Genomic DNA, 20117 nt, shown 5'->3' with positions numbered 1-20117 from the left:
ATTGGCATATTGCAGGATAAAGAGACCACCATCAACTAGATGATTTACTACCCCATGAATTTGGCCATCAGGCTTGGCACGCTCAATCATGACTGCTAGCATATCCACCACTATATTAAATAATACGGAGATAGCAAGTCACCTTGTCGCAATCCCTTCTTCATTTGGAAATAGTAGCCAACGTCATCATTGACTTTAATGGCAGCCCTACCTCGAGAAATGATGTTATAGCTCATTCCACGCCACTCTGCAGAAAATCCTTTCATTTTGAGGGTCTGTTGAAGAAAAGGTAACTTGACTTTGTCATAAGCTTTTTCAAAATCAATCTTAAGAACCACCACATTCAATTTTTTCCGATGTAATTCGTGGACTGTTTCATGAAGGATAACTACTCCATCTAGGATGTGTCAGTCTTGCATAACAACAGTTTGTGAAGGACGAACCACATGTTCAGCAACCGAATTTAGCCTAATTATCTCAACTTTCGTTAAGATTTTAAAACTAACATTAAGGAGGCGGATAGGTCTATATTGTTGTATCCTTTCAGCCTCATTAACCTTAGGTAATAAAATAATCTCATCGAAGTTTATGTGAGACAATTTTAGTTGGCCAACATGTAGGTGGCTAAACAAAAGTAGGAGGTCCACTTTGATGACTTCCCAGAAGTTCTGATAAAACTCAGCGGGGAAACCATCTGAACCCGGAGCTTTGCTATGCTCCATTAGGACAACCGCCTTCTTAACTTCCTCCTTGGTATACTGGGTATTAGAAGGTTGTTTTCCTCAGCAGACCTGGAGGATGTCCTGTGTTTCGAGGCTCATCCATCGAGAAGTTTGCTTTCTCTGGGGCTCTGAACAGATTTTTATAATAATTAGTGATATAAGATTTAAGTTGCTCATGTCTCTCAATCGTACCATCTTCTTGTTGTAGAGAATGAATAAGTTTCTTCCGGTGTCTGCCATTGACGACTCCATGCAAGTATCTAGTATTCGAATCATCTTTCAGGACAAATTGAGAGTTAGAATGTGGTACCATTTGAGTTCCTCTTCACGCACCATGCTAACTATCTGTGCATTCAATTGAATCTTGATCTCGATTTCATGCTTAGATAGAGGTCTAACTTCCGCCAAAGCTTCTAATTCATCAATGATAGATTTGTTTTTTAGAAGTGGAGGAGGACCCCCGGCCTCTGCATCTAGACGATGCATGCAACCACTTTATTAATTATTCACACAAGACCTTACAAAATCATACAACAGTAAGACTAAAGTCACCGTCTAGGCAACATCTGTCGCTGCTTCTATCCAGTTGATGAAGGGATGCTGATAGTTTGGGCCTACTACCAAACAGACCTCGCAGCTAAACCTAACATCTAAGACCTGAGGTCCCAACCAGGACGCCTGCCGGGTATGGGGCACCCACCATTCCGGCGCACTTCTCAACCAGGACGCCTGCCGGGTATGAGGCCGCCGCAGCCACCTGCCACCAATACATCTCTAGTGTTGTACTACTGCATCTACCTTGCTTGGTCTAGCTACCGTCGACGCCACCACGACGCCAGACAACGCCACCATCCTGCATTTGTCCATCATCACACGCCCACCGGCCAGACCCCGCTTCTCCATGCCGTTGAGACCCGTCGTTGTCGACGTGTCAGATGCGATGCCGCTCCTTCTCTTGTCCCCTCCAGCCAGCACTTCCTCCAAAACGATGCCCCCAGGAGGGAGAACGACATCGGAAACGTCGTCATCGTCCGATCCGGTAGACCCAGATCTGGGGTTTCCCCCGGAACCTCCCGATCAAGTTGACGTGACCTGCAACGACGCTGCCTCGAGAAGGGAACGACGCCCGAGATGCCGCCATCGTCCGCCACGTCGTCCCGATCTCGCGGCTAGCTGAAACCGAGCGAAGCCTCGACACGAAGATGAACGTCGTCGTCGGTAATCCGGCGGAGATCCGACATCTCCTCACCGGTCCCTCCACGCGCCGTCGGTCGGTGGAAGGCCATCCTGCGGCGGATCCGATCGAGGCGTTGGATCCGCAGTCGCCGCCGTCACCATGTCCGCACAGATTAGCCACCGCGCCGGATGGGGCGCTGCCACCGCCGCCGTCCAACGCAGGGCTGCCGCTCCGCCGGCTTATGGCACTTCGGCCACCGCCACACGACATGGGTTCGCTGCCCCAGCCGCTGCCTTCGGATCCCACAAGCGGAGCCGCCCTTGCCGCCTCAGATGAGATCTCGCCGCATCCACCCGCCCAGGTGCCTTCGGCACCGGGCCCGCCACCACCGCGACCCACGCCGGCGGCCGCGGCGGCAGAAGGAGAGGGAGGGGAGGCCTGCGGTGCTAGGGTTTGGGAGCCCCTGGCGTCGCCCAGGGGGAGGCGTCGCCGGGGGGAGGGAAACGTAGCATTAGCAAAGTTGATGCCTTCTTCTTTTTGAGGAGACCCACCGTATGTCTACCCCAACCACCAAAGAATTTACGTAATGCACACATTTTGTTATTCCATTTGTGAATTGGGGAATGCCCAGCCACCGGTCTCGACCACACCTCCTTGACCATGTCATGGAAACCATCCCAAAACAACCAACCAAGTTCGAATTGCCACGACTCTGTTTTCCCCCAGAAACAGGGCAGCCTGCCTCTGTTTTGCTGGACCGCAAGCTGCATGCTCTGTTTCGTCCCCGGTCTCAGAGCACTTCAGTCCAGAAATACCATCTTTTCTTAGTCAATGCATTCTGACTAAATTGGTTGTGATTCTTTCTCTACAACAATCTTTAAGTGAATAAGCTCCACCTGAAAAACAAGCTTCTTAGGTTCATCAGAAATAAAAACCATGGCTGGACATCTGCGTATCTGCATTTTTGAAACAAATGTTATTCTAGCTGTTAAATTTCTTGATAAACACTTCTTTTTTCACACAGAAATCTGAGTCTGGATATTTTTAGACGTCCAGAATCTGGCAACTTCTGACTCTTGATTCTTCGACGAGAGTAGGCAGAGGGTAGCAATGTTTTCCTATAATTCCTACAGTGCAGCAAAGAACTAACTTCCCTGGCTAGGTAACTGCTCTAATGCCATAAACTTAGCTTCTTATCCTCTCTTGTTTTAGCAAAAACAGGTCACTTCTCCTCAATGACAGCATCTGAATGTTCGAATATTTCAGCACCGTCCAATGGCACATGCCACTCATTTCTTGTCTGGAGGCTAGAGGATTGAAGAATCAAGGCGTGAACTAGGTAGGTACTCTCTTCAAGGTTTGAATGTTCAACGGAGGTAAGACGGCTCCCCTCAAGTTAGCCTGCCACAGTAATTCTCCCTCCAATACGCTCCTACCTCAGGTGACATCTAATGGAGAATATTTTCGCCGGTTGTGGCAACTTTTACTTTTTTGATTACTTTTTCAGCTCGGAGCGAGCTTGTTCCGGACCACGGACATTTCGGTTACTTTGCTTAATAAAGGGGTTGCATGCATCATTCTGATGCAGAGGCTGAGGGTAATTCTCCTTTTCTAAAAAAATCTAATGGAGAATATGAAGAGAAACACAGAGGGGAGGGGGATGATCAGATTAAACTGACATGTATCCCATCTCGAGTGTGATTTTCCATACTCCCATGTAGCTACACCTTCTATCTAGTCCGTTTAGTTTGCATCAATATCCGTGTTATCTTTATATAGAAATTTCTCCTTTTTGTTCCTTCCAAGCAAGACAACATTTTACCTTCAAACTTTGCAGGTCAACTATACAAAAGTGCCACTCTTCGTGTAAAATGTTTTAGATTTTTTATAGAACATAAACTTGTCATATTTTGAATGAGTTACACCATTAAAAATAAAATTGCACCCAAAAAAAATCCAAAAACAATCCCTCACATCAAAGTACTTGTGTGATGTTGATATGCAAAGCTTCGAGCTCTAATATTCTTTTGTTTGGAAAAAACAAAAAAGAGAAGTTTGCTCGCATAAACATTGATGCAAAAAGTAGATGGTGAGGATAGAAGGTGTAGTTGTATGGCAGTGGAATCACACTTTCTCATCTCTGCTGGAGTATAAGGAAAGAAGACAAGAGGAATAATTTTGTTGTTGTTGGAAGCTTTTATTTTTCTGACCTCGGTTTCGTTTGTGATCCCATCTGTGCTATAACGAATCACAACTTTCCCAGTAAGTGCCTCCTATTGTGAATTCTCCCTCCAACTTGGGGCAAAGTCTCTCCGGTAGTTGCTGCAGGAGTCTCTCCGGTAGTGTCACCATCTGCAGCTCCTTGAGGACGGTGACTTCGTACATTCCATCTTGAAATGTTTTGATGTTCCCAAGAATTGCTTGCATGGACACTAAAAGATGTGCAAATTTTAAAGAGACGCAGGATACAATTTTATCTTCGTGGAGTCGAGGAGGCAGGACACTTTCCTTATCAGCGGTGATAAAAAGAGCACCGGTCGCCATCGATCGCCCAGGCAGAGAGTCTATCTGTCACTAGATTTGCACCATATATAAATAGGAATTTCAGATGGACAATTACCTTCAGAGACGAAATGGACATGCGGGCTCCTCTCTTTTGGTGTCCAGTTACATAAACCATATGGTACTTTGGTACATATGTAGCATGAACACACGCAACGCGAACTTTTGGAAAAAAATCTATTGGCACTAAATTATGGAACGGGGGGAGGACTCAGAAATCTGAACTCCAACACTGTAAAACCTATATCCAGCATATGTACGCCTATATGCACGAGTGTTGCATTTGTATATATGTTCAGAACAAAGAAAGTTGGGTTCGAAACCCTGCATGAACGACCAGAAAAAATTCCCTTTTAATTTCAAACAGGTAGAAACTCAATCTACAACTGTCCGAACTTGTAGAAACTCAATCTACAAACTTGGGTTCGAAACCCTGCATGAGTGATCAGGAGAAGCAATCCCAGTCATGAATCTTCGCTTATCCCTCCTTGACCGGGCCATCTTGATTCTTGGCCATACAATGTCCGAACTTAACTGAACCCTGATGTGCTTCAGTTCTTCAGAGTACCTTTCTTCAGTGAACCACAAGCTCCCATAATGCCAAAGCTCATCATTATGGTGGACGATGAGTCGACTCTGCTTTCATCTTATACCGAGGGATTAACACTTGACATAATTACAACGGTAAACAAGGTAGCATCGCAGAACTGGAAAGACGACGGACAAAGTTATCGTTGTAGAAGTGCATGCTCTAGCCAATGCAACCAAAAGACCGATCGGATGGAAGAGACTAGGCAGCACATTATACGTCAACACTTCCCCTCACGTGTGGCTCCCTCAGGCCTAAACGTGGACCGAAAGTGGGCTGCAATATAATTGCGCCAGCCGGGTCTTGAACTCAAGACCTCTTGGCTCTGATACCATATAGAAGTGCATGCTCTAGCCAATGCAACCAAAAGACCGATCCGATGGAAGAGACTAGGCAGCACATTATACGTCAACAATCGTAACTTCAGAAGAAGCAATCTCAGCCATGATTCTTCGCTTACCCCTCCTTGATAGGGCCATCCACTTACTGAACTTAACTGAACCGTGACGTGCTTCGGTTCTTCAGTGTACTAGTGTCAAAAACGTTCTTCTATTATGAAAGTATTAATTTAAGCACGCACTTCCTCTGTAAACTTCTATTATCGGCGTGTCGGCTTCTCCTCCCGTCATCGTGGTCCGCCTCGTCACAAGGGTAAGTCCGGAGGGGGCAGCTCCAACAACCCTGGATCCCGCGGCGGCAGCCCCTCCAACTCCACCAACAGGGGTCGTCGTGGCGGCTCTAGCAAGTCACGCCCCGACGCCGTCCGCTGCCAGATCTGCGGGAAACCCGGTCACACAGCAAAAGATTGCTGGTACCGGTTCGATGAGGGTGATCCCTCCTTTGAAGATGATGAGAAAGTCGCTGCTGCTGCTGATAGGTCCTATGGCGTCGATATCAACTGGTATCTTGACAGCGGCGCCACCAATCATCTCACGGGCGAGCTCGAGAAGGTAACCCTACGTGAAAAGTACCACAGGAAGGATCGGATCCACACCGCCAGTGGTGCGGGTATGAGCATACGTCATGTTGGTCATTCGGTTATTCGTACCCCTTCCCCTAAAATTCATCTTCGCAAAATCTTGCATGTCCCTAGTGCCAACAAAAATCGTCTCTCCGTTCATCGCATTACCATTGACAACCATGTTTTTATTGAATTTCATCATCTTTTTTTCTTTTTGATTAAGGATCAGGCCACGAGGAAGGTACTCTATCGAGGTAGATGTGTTCGAGGGCTTTATCCATTGATTCCGGAGCTTAGAAGATTCAATAAACAAGCCTAGGGTTTTGTCAAACTCTCATCAAGACGTTGGCACGATCGTTTATGGCATGCTTCTTTTTCTCTCGTTGAACGTTTGCTTAGGAAAAATAAGCTCCCTTTTGTTGGTGAGCGTAATGTTGAAACCGTTTGTGATTCTTGCCAAAGAGCAAAATGTCATCAATTACCTTATCCTATTTCTACGAGTTTTTCTACTCGACCATTGCAGCTAATATTTTCAAATGTCTGGAGTCCTGCCCCTAGTTCTGTTGGTAGACACACATACTATGTTAGCTTTATTGATGACTATAGTAAATTTTCTTGGATCTATCTTCTCAAAAAACGATCTGACATTTTTCAAGTCTTTAAGAATTTCCAAGCACTTGTTAAACGGAAGTTTGACAGCAAAATCATTGCTGTCCAATCTGACTGGAGAGGGGAATACGAGAAATTAAATTCCTTCTTCCAAACACTTGGGATATCACATCACGTGTCATGCCCACATGCTCACCAACAAAATGGTTCTGCCGAACGCAAGCATAGGCATATAGTTGAAGTTGGGCTAGCTCTCCTAGCAGGTGCTTCCATGCCCCTCAAATTCCGGGATGAAGCGTTGCTTACTGCCGTTTACATCATCAATATGCTTCCTAGTCGTGTCATAAACAATAAAACTCCCACTAAAAGGTTCCTTCAAGTCAAACCGAATTACACATCCCTTCATGTTTTTGGTTGCGCTTGTTGGCCCAATCTCCGTCCCTACAACACTCGCAAACTCATGTTACGATCCAAACAGTGTGTTTTTCTTGGTTATATTGCCCAACACAAGGGGGTCAAATGTCTAGATGTCTCTACCGGACGTGTCTACATCTCACGAGATGTTGTCTTTGATGAGACCAAATTCCCGTTTGCAGACCTCCATCGCAATGCCGGTGCGCTTTGCTTCGAAAAGAAATTCTTCTTTTACCGTCCTCTCTCACCGGTATTGATGAAGGGGAACGTAACCTTGATGATCATATGTTGATTAACACTCTTACCACTATGTATGAGTTGTCTGATGATACTGGAGACAACACTAAAAAAATTGAGACTGAAATTAATGGAGAAATCTCCTCCACCGAGCCATATTTCATGTGCCACGGTCAAGGGAGCAAATCCCCCTTGGGACCAGCTCCTGCAGCAGCGGCAGACCTGCCCACCAGAGCCGCTCCGGGATCTGCACCTGCCCACGGGGCAGCAGGATCGGCCCGGGAATCTGCGCCTTCGGCCGTGCCTGGACCGCACGAGCGCGCGGGTGCGATCGACCAAGAAACTGCCACGCGGTGGCCTGCGAGTCGCGGCACCATCTCCGCCGACCCAAGCCAGCTGCGGGCCGCCATCTGTCTGCTCTCAACTGGCCCCCTGAGTGCCTGGTTCCCAGACCAGCTGGTGTGTTACAAGGAGCGTGATCTGAGTTATCGTAACTTCAGAAACATTTTTCACACTGTATAAACATTTTTAAAGTGTGAAGAACATCTTTTGAACGTGTGAACATTTTTAAATGTCAAATACATTTGTTTGAATGGAACGTAACAGTTTAAAAAAATTATGTGGACATTTGTGTTGCATCGTAATATCACGAACATATTTTTGAAGCGCGTGAACATGAATATTTTTTTGGAATGCTACAATTTTTTTGCAAACTAAACGAACATCTTTTTACATTGCATTAACAGTTTTCCAAAGATACACAAACATTTTTTTGTAAAGCACGAATATTTTAAAAAGTTAATGAACATTATTTTGTATGATACAAATATATTTTAAAAGTTACATGGAAATATTTCCAAAACTACTTGAACATATATGTATTTAGAAATGCGCTTGCAATTTTTTTAACAATTAACTAAATTATTTTTGGAAATATATGTATTTAGAATAATATGAGGAAATATTAAAATGTAAAAGAAGAAGAAGAAAAAAACAAACGAATTCTCTGAGTCCACCGACTTCTTGGTTTTGGTGGCTCCTGGACCTCGGTAGTCACGCAGTGCTGGTAATGATTTTCCCACTGGTAGTCATTTGGTCATCGAGTTGTGCTGCACTACTCATGAGCTGGGTTACCTCTCTTGTCGGAGATGGTGACGTGGGCGTAGTTTGTGCATGTCTGTGTGACAAATCTTATTTACTGCTAAAGGCGCCTGTTAAAGTGTATTTTGCAAACGGGCAGTTACTTTCAACGCGCGACAACCACTCCACCCACTTCATGTTTGTGATAATGTAGATCTACTTTCCGATTTTATTCTTTCGTTTTCTTTTTCTTTTTATCCTTTTTCCTTTTGTTTACCCTTTAATTTTCCTTTTTCTTTTTCCTTTAATTTCTGTAATTCTGTGAAAGAAATTCGATGAACTTTTTCTAATTCGTTGAACTCTTTCCTTTTTCTATGAACTTTGATCAAAATCAATGAACCTTTTTTAAAAAAAATTGTGAACTTTTTATTAAAATCGATGAAATTCTTTCAAATTTCATGAACCTTTTTTTATAATTTGATGAACTTTTAAAATTAGATGATTTTTTAAAACAATACAATGAACTTTTTTTTTTCCAAACTCGATGAACTTGTTTAGAAGTTTGATGAACTTTTTCCAAATTTCATGTTTTTTTTTGAAATCTATGAACTTTTTAAAATTTTGGTGAACTTTTTGAAAATACGATGAACATTTTTTGATTTCCATGAATGTTTTTCAAATTCGGTTAAATTTTTTCATATACAATGAACTTTTTTCAATGTCGATGAACTTTTTTTCGAAGTCGATGAACCTTTTTCCAAATTGGATGAACTTTTTCAGAATTCGATAAACTTTTTTGTAGTTCCTGTTCTATTTTTTAATTTTGTTTGATTTGTTTTCCAAAAAATCGCGTTTTGACCTGAAATGTATGTGCAAGAAATAGCACGGCTACCTTATAAATAATTCGCGTTGTAACCAGTCAGTTGCACCTTGTAGCTCGGTTGGTGCGAGCTCGAATCCTCAGCTGATCAGATTTTTATCGCTTTTTCACGCTACAAATCTCTTGACTGTTCCTGTGCCGGCCTACAAGGTGTGCTTGCAGGTGCTAGATGACTGCTGCACGCCCGTTGTGCTAGTTGAACGCTCAAGACCTGCCCAAGCAATCATACCAACACGACGTCGATCATTCGAGAACCAAGCTTTCACACGAACACGACGCCGAGATTTGTTAACAATGTTCACCGATATGGCTATACCCCAGGCATGGCATGACTAAGGATGCTACTCCCATGACGACGCTACAATACCGCACTACGGCCGCCCGGGAGCCGGCTCCCTCGCGTGCGTGTGCTATTATGTTGGCATAAGTTACATCACGTATCTATCCCTTATTATATAACAGGTCTATGGTACAAGTGTCCTACTTCGACCCGACTTCATATCCTGTTTACACACCGTACGATTCCAAGTCTAACTGTAACCTATCTTGTACTATAATATTTGATATACAACTCTAATACCATTAGCTTCCGAACATCCTAATCAAGGCTTTCAACCGAGAGATGTTTTTGGAGCCGCGAAGAAGGATCTGCGTTGGAGCTGGGGATGACGGATGGTTGTTGGAGTTAATCATGGCACGTGATATCTGGCCGAGTCGGATCAGGACTCAGCCACCTTGTATTTGTTTTGAACTTGAGAAGGGATGAACACCAAAAGGGTTACAACACCGCCTAAAGGATAGAAAGAAAACTTAAATTACAATCAGGTCCTCACTTAGTGCAAACAGGACCCCAAAAGATGGAACAAAACCGCAATTGAATCCTGTAGCCACCGGCGACCTCGCCAGAGATGCTTTGGCCACCATCTCCGGCCAAATCCTTGCCAAGCAAGGTAAAGAGTGCCTCCCCTGTGGAGGTTGAAGATGGGTGGCATCAGTTTTTGCCGCCAAATCCACCAAAGTCTGGCGATCCATCCTATAGCCATCCAAAGGGCTCGCTGGAGACACTTGTTTGGCTGATCCTTTAGCTCCAACGGCCGTCACCTGATGCCGCTCGCAGGCACCACCGACCACCACCCCCTACAGCTTGACCCCAAACTACAGCATAAAGCCTGACAGCTCAAGGGCAAACTCGTTCTAAACCGATTACTACCCCTACTATCTGCAGAGGAGACCCGACAGCCATACCGTCCCTTCTCCTGCCGGAAGCAATACGCCGGTGTCTCACGTTTGTGCCTTGGTGTTTCCGGCCGGCCGGCCATTGTGTGTGTGCGTGCCCCGAAACCCGCGTCCCCGCCAGATTTTACCTTATTAGAGGACAGGGATGGACGTCTTTTTAACCTCGCGGGGCTACTGCTCGGTAAAGTATAAAACCCTACATGTTTCGCGGGTTTGAACCCGTTTGAGAAATACCCGAACTCGAAACCCGCCATCCCCGTCAAAATACTACGCTAAGCGTATTGGGCCATTCAGTCTCGACTACACACCGGCCCACCCAGCGTTCCTGTCCCAAATCCACACCCAGCCCCAGCCTCGCTAGGTCTCAGCTTCACAGTCGCTCCTGCAGCCTCCCTCTCGCACACCTCATACCGCCGAACTTATAGCCGGAGAACTTCATACCGCCGAAGATATAGTTGAAGAACTTTATGAATCATTGATAGCTTGGAATCTTGATGAGAAGATATCAATGAGGACTTTTAATAATTGTTCTTCAAATGACAAGACAATTGACATGTTGGTGAAGAGGATAGGGAAGGACAAGCTCATGTTGCAAGGTACATTGTTTGCTTTGCTATGTTGCTACTATGTTTGCTTAAATATGCCGATTTCCCCTAAGATTCCCCGTGGGTTTAAAAAACCCGATGGCTTTAGGGGACGGGCGAAAAACTAACCCCGCACATGGTGATGGGGACGGGGATGGGTTTGTGATTTTTTCGTGGGGATGGGTCTGGGTAGACAAAACTCGATGGGTTTCGTCCCCGTTGCCATCTTGATACGTACGTCGGTACATGTGTGTATTGCTTCGGCCGCTTGGGACAGGAACCAAGATACTCTGCAACCTCCGTTTTGTTGTCTTTGTGTCGAATATTTTGTACTAGTTGGGTTACGCTTGGGCTTGGTGTTGTAGTGTGGGTAGGATACTTGTAGTGTCGGAGTCGGACACGTTGTATCCTTGGCCTCTTATATATGAGGAGGCACCCCACGTTGTAACCCTATGACGACTAGATAGCGACAGGTTCGCAAGGGGGTGCTGGCGGCTTGTGCCGGCGCCCGGGTGGCCGGTGTTGCGTTATCTTGGGGAGGAGCCCCCGTAGTCATTGCCCCGGGGAGTAGGCGAGTTCGCCGAACCTCGTTAATAAATCTCGGTGTCATCATTGTGTGTGATTGCTTGTTTCTCGATGGATCGACCGTGTACTTCGGATTTATTCTAACAAGTGGTATCATGAGAAGGTTACGAAAAGACACTGTGTGTTGATCTGAGGATGAAGTAGTCTCGTGGTTGGATGCCTGGCAGTGGTGATTTGCAGCTGCATGTCGTGAGATCGGCGACTCGGCGTAAGGCAGTTGATAGAGGCGGCGTGTCGCGAAGCGCAAGGCGCGTGCGTGGGCTGCAGGCAAGTCATGGGGCAAGCGACAGCTCGTGAGCGCGTACGCGTGCATACGGAGGTGCGCAAGACCGGGTCGTGTACAGCCAGGTATGTTCGAGATTTGTTTTGGAAACAAAAACAGGACCGAGTCCTGGTGTACGAGGCAGACACCGTGCGCTTGTGCACTTTAAAAGGCAGCCGCAGGGACGCACCGTACATAGGCAGATCAGATTGGTAGAATAGAAAATTCCATCAGGAGATACACCCATCCATCGAGAGCAAGGGCTGGGGCAAAGCAATTAGCCTAGCAATCAAGAGTTGAGCCAAGATCAAAGCTGCTACACGTGAAGACCGGAAGGGATTTTTTGGTTGGAATTGCTACTAGTGCACCGAAGACGACGTTCGGTTCTCTTTGTGTACTTGGGCATCGCATGTAAAGCTCGGATAATTTTTCGCAACGTCAGCTGTACAAAGAACCATGGCGCCATCGGATACCAGGTTTGAGGTGGAGAAGTTCAACGGAACTGGAAGCTTTGGGTTATGGCAGACAAGGGTGAAAGATTTGTTGGCACAACAGGGATGCTTGAAGGCGTTGTTGCAGGAAGCCAAGCCAGCTAAGATGGAGGCGGATGACTGGGAGGAGTTACAGTTGAAAGCAGCCGGGACTATACGGTTGTGTCTGTCGGACCAGATTATTTATCATGTGATGGATGAGAATTCGCCGAAGAAGATCTGGGAGAAGCTGGGAAATCTGTTTATGTCCAAGACAGCGAGGACCAAGGTGTATCTGAAGCAAAAGTTGTATGGGATGAGGATGCAGGAGGGGTTAGTGTTGGGGAACGTAGTAATAATTCAAAATTTTCCTACGTGTCATCAAGATCAATCTAGGAGATCCTAGCAACGAGAGAGAGGGAGTGCATCTTCATACCCTTGAAGATCGCTAAGCGGAAGTGTTACAAGAACGCGGTTGATGGAGTCGTACTCACGGCGATTCAAATCGCGGAAGATCCGATCTAGCGCCGAACGGACGGCGCCTCCGCGTTCAACACACGTACAGCCCGGGGACATCTCCTCCTTCTTGATCCAGCAAGGGGAGAGGAGAAGTTGAGGGAGAACTCTAGCAGCACGACGGCGTGGTGGCAATGGAGCTCGTGGTTCTCCGGCAGAGCTTCGCTAAGCACTACAGAGAAGGAGGAGGAGTTGGAGGAGGAGAGGGCTGCGCCTTGGGAAAAGGGTTTGGCTGCCCTCCCACCCCCTCACTATATATAGGGGGAAGGGGAGAGGGGGCCGGCCCCTCTAGATGGATCTAGAGGAGGAGGCGGCGGCCAGGGGAAACCCTAGATGGGTTTGGGCGCCCCCACCCCTTAGGAAACTTGCCCCCCAAGCCGGGAGGGGCGGCTGCCCCAGGGGTGGCACCCCCACCTCTCCTGGTTACGTGAGAGGGGTTGGGAGGGGCGCACAACCCCTTAGTGGGTTGGTTTGCCCCTTCCCCTTGGCTCATAAGGCCCCCCAACGCTTGCCGGGGCCTCCGAACCCCCTTTTGCCTGGTACCCCCGGAACAATTCCGGACTCCAATACCCTTCGTCCAATATACCGATCTTCACCTCTGGACCATTCCGGAGCTCTTCGTCATATCCGGGATCTCATCCGGGACTCCGAACAACCTTTGGTAACCACATACTATTTCCCATAACAACTCTAGCGTCACTGAACCTTAAGTGTGTAGACCCTACGGGTTTGGGAACCATGCAGACATGACCGAGACACCACTCCGACCAATAACCAATAGAGGGATCTGGATACCCATATTGGCTCCCACATGTTCCACGATGTTCTCATCGGATGAACCACGATGTCGGGGATTCAATCAATCCCGTATTCAATTCTCTTTGTCTATCGGTATGTTACTTGCCCGAGATTCGATCATCGGTATCCCCATACCCCGTTCAATCTTGTTACCGTCAAGTCTCTTTACTCGTTCTGTAATGCATGATCCCGTGGCTAACTCATTAGTCACACTGAGCTCATTATGACGATGCATTACCGAGTGGGCCCAGAGATACCTCTCCGTCATACGGAGTGACAAATCCCAGTCTCGATTCATGCCAACCCAACAGACACTTTCGGAGATACCTGTAGTGCACCTTTATAGCCACCCAGTTACGTTGTGACGTTTGGTACACCCAAAGCATTCGTACGGTATCCGGGAGTTGCACAATCTCATGGTCTAAGGAAATGATACTTGACATTAGAAAAGCTCTAGCAAACGAACTACACAATCTTGTGCTATGCTTAGGATTGGGTCTTGTCCATCACATCATTCTCCTAATGATGTGATCCCGTTATCAATGACATCCAATGTCCATGGTCAGGAAACCATAACCATCTATTGATCAACGAGCTAGTCAACTAGAGGCTTAGTAGGGACATGTTGTGGTCTATGTATTCACACATGTATTACGGTTTCCAGTTAATACAATTATAGCATGAACAATAGACAATTATCATGAACAAGGATCTACAATAATAACCATTTTATTATTGCCTCTAGGGCATATTTCCAACAGTCTCCCACTTGCACTAGAGTTAATAATCTAGTTCACATCACTATGTGATTGTAATGAATCCAACACCCATGGGGTTTGTTCATATCTCGCTTGTGAGAGAGGTTATTAGTCAACGGGTCTGAACCTTTCAGATCCGTGTGTGCTTTACAAATCTCTATGTCATCTTGTAGATGCAGCTACCACGCGCTACTTGGAGCTATTCTAAATAATTGCTCTACTATACCAATCTGGTTTACTACTCAGAGTCACCCGGATTAGTGTCAAAGTTTGCATCGACGTAACCCTTTACGACGAACTCTTTTACCACCTCCATAATCGAGAAAATTCCTTACTCCACTAGTTACTAAGGATAAGTTCGACCGCTGTCATGTGATCCATTCCTGGATCACTATTGTACCCCTTGACTAACTCATGGCAAGGCACACTTCAGGTGCGGTACACAGCATAGCATACTGTAGAGCCTACGTCTAAAGCATAGGGGACGACCTTCGTCCTTTCTCTCTCTTCTGCCGTGGTCAGGTCTTGAGTCTTACTCAATACTCACACCTTGTAACACAACCAAGAACTCCTTCTTTGCTGATCTATTTTGAACTCCTTCAAAATCTTGTCACGGTATGTATTCATTTGAAAGTACTATTAAACTTTTTTGATCTATCCTTATAGATCTTGATGCTCAATGTTCAAGTAGCTTAATCCAGGTTTTCCATTGAAAAACACTTTTCAAATAACCCTGTATGCTTTCCAGAAATTCTACATCATTTCTGATCAACAATATGTTAACAACATATACTCATCAAAAATCTATAGTGCTCCCACTCACTTCTTTGGAAATACAAGTTTCTCATAAACTTTGTATAAACCCAAAATCTTTGATCATCTCATCAAAGAGTACATTCCAACTCCAAGATGCTTACTCCAGTTCTTAGAAGGATTGCTGGAGCTTTGCATACTTGTTAGCATCTTTCAGGATTGACAAAACCTTCTGGTTGTATCACATACAACCTTTCCTCAAGAAAATCGTCGAGGAAACAATGTTTTTTGACATCCTATCTGCAAGATTTCATAAATAATGCAGTAACTTCTAATATAATTCCAACAGATTCTTGGCATCGCTACGAGTGAGAAAGTCTCATCGTAGTCAACTCCTTGAACTTGTGGGAAAACATCTTAACGACAAGTCGAGCCTTTTTAATGGTGACACTTACCATCATTGTGCGTCTTCCTTTTAAAATCCATCTGCACCCAACAGCCTTACGACCATCAAGTAGTTCTTCCAAAGTCTATACTTTGGTTTTATACATGGATCCTCTCTCGGATTTCATGGCCTCGAGCCATTCGTCGGAATCCGGGCCCACCATCGCTTCTCCATAGCTCGTAGGTTCATTGTTGTCTAGCAACATGACTTCCAAGACAGGATTACGTACCACTCTGAAGTAGTACGCATCCTTGTCGTCCTACGAGGTTTGGTAGTGACTTGATCCGAAGTTTCATGATCACTATCATAAGCTTCCACTTCAATTGGTGTAGGTGCCACAGGAACAACTTCTTGTGCCCTGCTACACACTAGTTGAAGTGACGGTTCAATAACCTCATCAAGTCTCCACCATCCTCCCACTCAATTCTTTTGAGAGAAACTTTTCCTCGAGAAAGGACCCGTTTCTAGAAACAACCACTTTTGCTTCCAGATCTGAAATAGGAGGTATACCCAACTGTTTTGGGTATTCTATGAAGATGTATTTATCCGCTTTGGGTTCGAGCTTATCAGCCTGAAACTTTTTCACATAAGCGTCGCAGCCCCAAACTTTTAATAAACGACAGCTTAGGTTTCTCTAAACCATATATCATACGGTGTCATCTCAACGGAATTACGTGGTGCCCTATTAAAGTGAATGCGGTTGTCTCTAATGCCTAACCCATAAACGATAGTGGTAATTTGATAAGAGGCATCATGGTATGCACCATATCCAATAGGGTGCATTTATGATGTTCAGACACACCATCACACTATGGTGTTCCAGGTGGTATTAGTTGTGAAACAATTTCCACAATGCCTTAATTGTGTACCAAACTCGTAACTCAGATATTCATCTCTATGATCATATCATAGACATCTTATCCTCTTGTCACGACGATCTTCTACTTCACTCTGAAATTACTTCAGACTTGTATTTCATCAAGTAAATATACTTAGAATCTACTCAAATCATCTGTGAAGTAAGAGCATAATGATATTCACTGCGTGCCTCAGCACTCATTGGATTGCACACATCAAATGCATTACTTCCAACAAGTTGCTCTTTTGTTCCATCTCACTGAAAACGAGGCCTTTCAGTCATCTTGCCCATGTGGTATGATTTGCATGTCTCAAGTGATTCAAAATCAAGTGAGTCCAAACGATCCATCTGTATGGAGTTTCTTCATGCATATATACCAATATACATGGTTCGCATGTCTCAATCTTTTAAAAAACGAGTGAGTCCAAAGATCCATCTACATGGAGCTTCTTCATGCGTTTTATACCAATATGACTCAAATGGCAGTGCCACAAGTATGTGGTACTATCATTACTATCTTATATCTTTTGGCATGATCATGTGTATCACTACGATCGAGATTCAATAAACCATTCATTTTAGGTGCAAGACTATTGAAGGTATTATTCAAATAAACAGAGTAACCATTATTCTCCTTAAATGAATAAACATATTGCGATAAACATAATCCAATCATGTCTATGCTCAATGCAAACACCAAATAACAATTATTTAGGTTTAACACCAATCTCGATGGTAGAGGGAGCATGCGATGCTTGATCATATCAACCTTGGAAACACTTCCAACACATATCGTAATCTCACCTTTCGTTAGTCTCCATTTATTTCGTAGCTTTTTATTTCGAGTTACCAACACTTAGCAACCGAACCGGTATCTAATACCCTAGTGCTACTAGGAGTACTAGTAAAGTACACATTAATATAATGTATATCCAATATACTTCTGTCGACCTTACCAGCCTTCTCATCTACCAAGTATCTAGGGTAGTTCTGCTTCAGTGACCGTTCTCTTCATTACAGAAGCACTTAGTCTCGGGTTTGGGTTCCACCTTGGGTTTCTTCACTAGAGCAGCAACTGATTTGTCGTTTCATGAAGTATCCCTTCTTGCCCTTGCCCTTCTTGAAACTAGTGGTTTTACTAACCATCAACAATTGATGCTCCTACTTGATTTCTACTTTCGCGGTGTCAAACATCGCAAATAGCTCAAGGATCATCATATCTATCCCTGATATGTTATAGTTCATCACGAAGCTCTAGTAGCTTGGTGGCAGTGACTTTGGAGGACCATCACTATCTCATCTGGAAGACAACTCCCACTCGATTCAAGCGATTGTAGTACTCAGACAATCCGAGCACATGCTCAACGATTGAGCTTTTCTCCCTTAGTTTGCAGGCTTAAGAAACTTGTCGGAGGTCTCACACCTCTTGACGTGGGAACGAGCCTAAAATCCCAATTTCAGCTCTTGGAACATCTCATATGTTCCGCGACGTTTCAAAATGTCTTCGGTGCCTCAATTCTAAACCGTTTAACATTACACACTAAACTATCACGTAGTCATCAAAACGTGTATGTCAGATGTTCGCAACATCCACAAACGACGCTCGAGGTTCAGCACACCGAGCTGTGCATTAAGGACATAAGCCTTCTGTGCAGCAATGAGGACAATCCTCAGTTTATGGACCCTGTCCGCATAATTGCTACTATCAACTTTCAACTAAATTTTCTCTAGGAACATATCTTAGTAGAACTAAAGCGTAAACTACGACATAATTTGCAAAGACCTTTTGACTATGTTCATGATAATTAAGTTCATCTAATCAAATTATTTAATGAACTCCCACTCAGATAGACATCCCTCTAGTCATCTAAGTGATACATGATCCGAGTCAACTAGGCCGTGTCCGATCATCACGTGAGACGGACTAGTCACCATCGGTGAACATCTCCATGTTGATCGTATCTACTATACGACTCATGTTCGACCTTTTGGTCTCTTGTGTTCCGAGGCCATGTCTGTACATGCTAGGCTCGTCAAGTCAACCTAAGTGTTTCGCATGTGTAAATTTGGCTTACACCCGTTGTATTCGAATGTTAGAATCTATCACACCCAATCATCACGTGGTGCTTCGAAACAACGAACCTTCACAACGGTGCATAGTTAGGGGGAACACATCTCTTGAAATTTTAGTGAGGGATCATCTTATTTATGCTACCGTCGTTCTAAGCAAATAAGATGTAAACATGACAAACATCACATGCAAATCATAAAGTGACATGATATGGCCAATATCATCTTGCGCCTTTTGATCTCCATCTTCGAGGCGCGGCATGATCACCTTCGTCACCGGCATGACACCATGATCTCCATCATCGTGTCTTCATGGAGTTGTCTCGCCAACTATTACTTCTACTACTATGGCTAACGATTAGCAATAAACTAAAGTAATTACATGGCGTTTTTCATTGACACGCAGGTCATACAATAAATTCAGACAACTCCTATGGCTCCTGCCGGTTGTCATAATCATCGACATGCAAGTCGTGATTCCTATTACAAGAACATGATCAATCTCATACATCACATATATATAATTCATCACATCCTTTTGGCCATATCACATCACATAGCATACCCTGCAAAAACAAGTTAGACGTCCTCTAATTGTTGTTGCATGTTTTACGTGGCTGCTATGGGTTTCTAGCAAGAACGTTTCTTACCTACGCAAAAGCCACAATGGTGATATGCCAATTGCTATTTACCCTTCATAAGGACCCTCTTCATCGAATCCGATCCGACTAAAGTGGGACAGACAGACACCCGCTAGCCACCTTATGCATCAAGTGCATGTCAGTCGGTGGAGCCTGTCTCACGTAATAGTATGTGTAAGGTCGGTCCGGGCCGCTTCATCCCACAATGCCGCCGAATCAAGATAAGACTAGTAACGGTGAGCAAATTGAACAAATCATCGCCCACAACTACTTTGTGTTCTACTCGTGCATAGAATCTACGCATAGACCTAGCTCATGATGCCACTGTTGGGGAACGTAGTAATAATTCAAAATTTTCCTACGTGTCACCAAGATCAACCTAGGAGATGCTAGCAACGAGAGAGAGGGAGTGCATCTTCATACCCTTGAAGATCGCTAAGCGGAAGCGTTACAAGAACGCGGTTGATGGAGTCGTACTCGCGGCGATTCAAATCGCGGAAGATCCGATCTAGCGCCGAACGGACGGCGCCTCCGCGTTCAACACACGTACAGCCCGGGGACGTCTCCTCCTTCTTGATCCAGCAAGGGGAGAGGAGAAGTTGAGGGAGAACTCCAGCAGCACGACGGCGTGGTGGCAATGGAGCTCGTGGTTCTCCGGCAGAGCTTCGCTAAGCACTACGGAGGAGGAGGAGTTGGAGGAGGAGAGGGCTGCGCCTTGGGAAAAGGGTTTGGCTGCCCTCCCACCCCCTCACTATATATAGGGGGAAGGGGAGAGGGGGCCGGCCCCTCTAGATGGATCTGGAGGAGGAGGCGGCGGCCAGGGGAAACCCTAGATGGGTTTGGGCGCCCCCACACCCTAGGAAACTTGCCCCCCAAGCCCTAGGGGTGGCGCCCCCACCTCTCCTGGTT

This window comes from Triticum aestivum, chromosome 7D, assembly GCF_018294505.1.
Source record: "Triticum aestivum cultivar Chinese Spring chromosome 7D, IWGSC CS RefSeq v2.1, whole genome shotgun sequence".
NCBI lineage: Eukaryota > Viridiplantae > Streptophyta > Magnoliopsida > Poales > Poaceae > Triticum > Triticum aestivum.
This window is presented reverse-complemented; position numbering follows the sequence as displayed.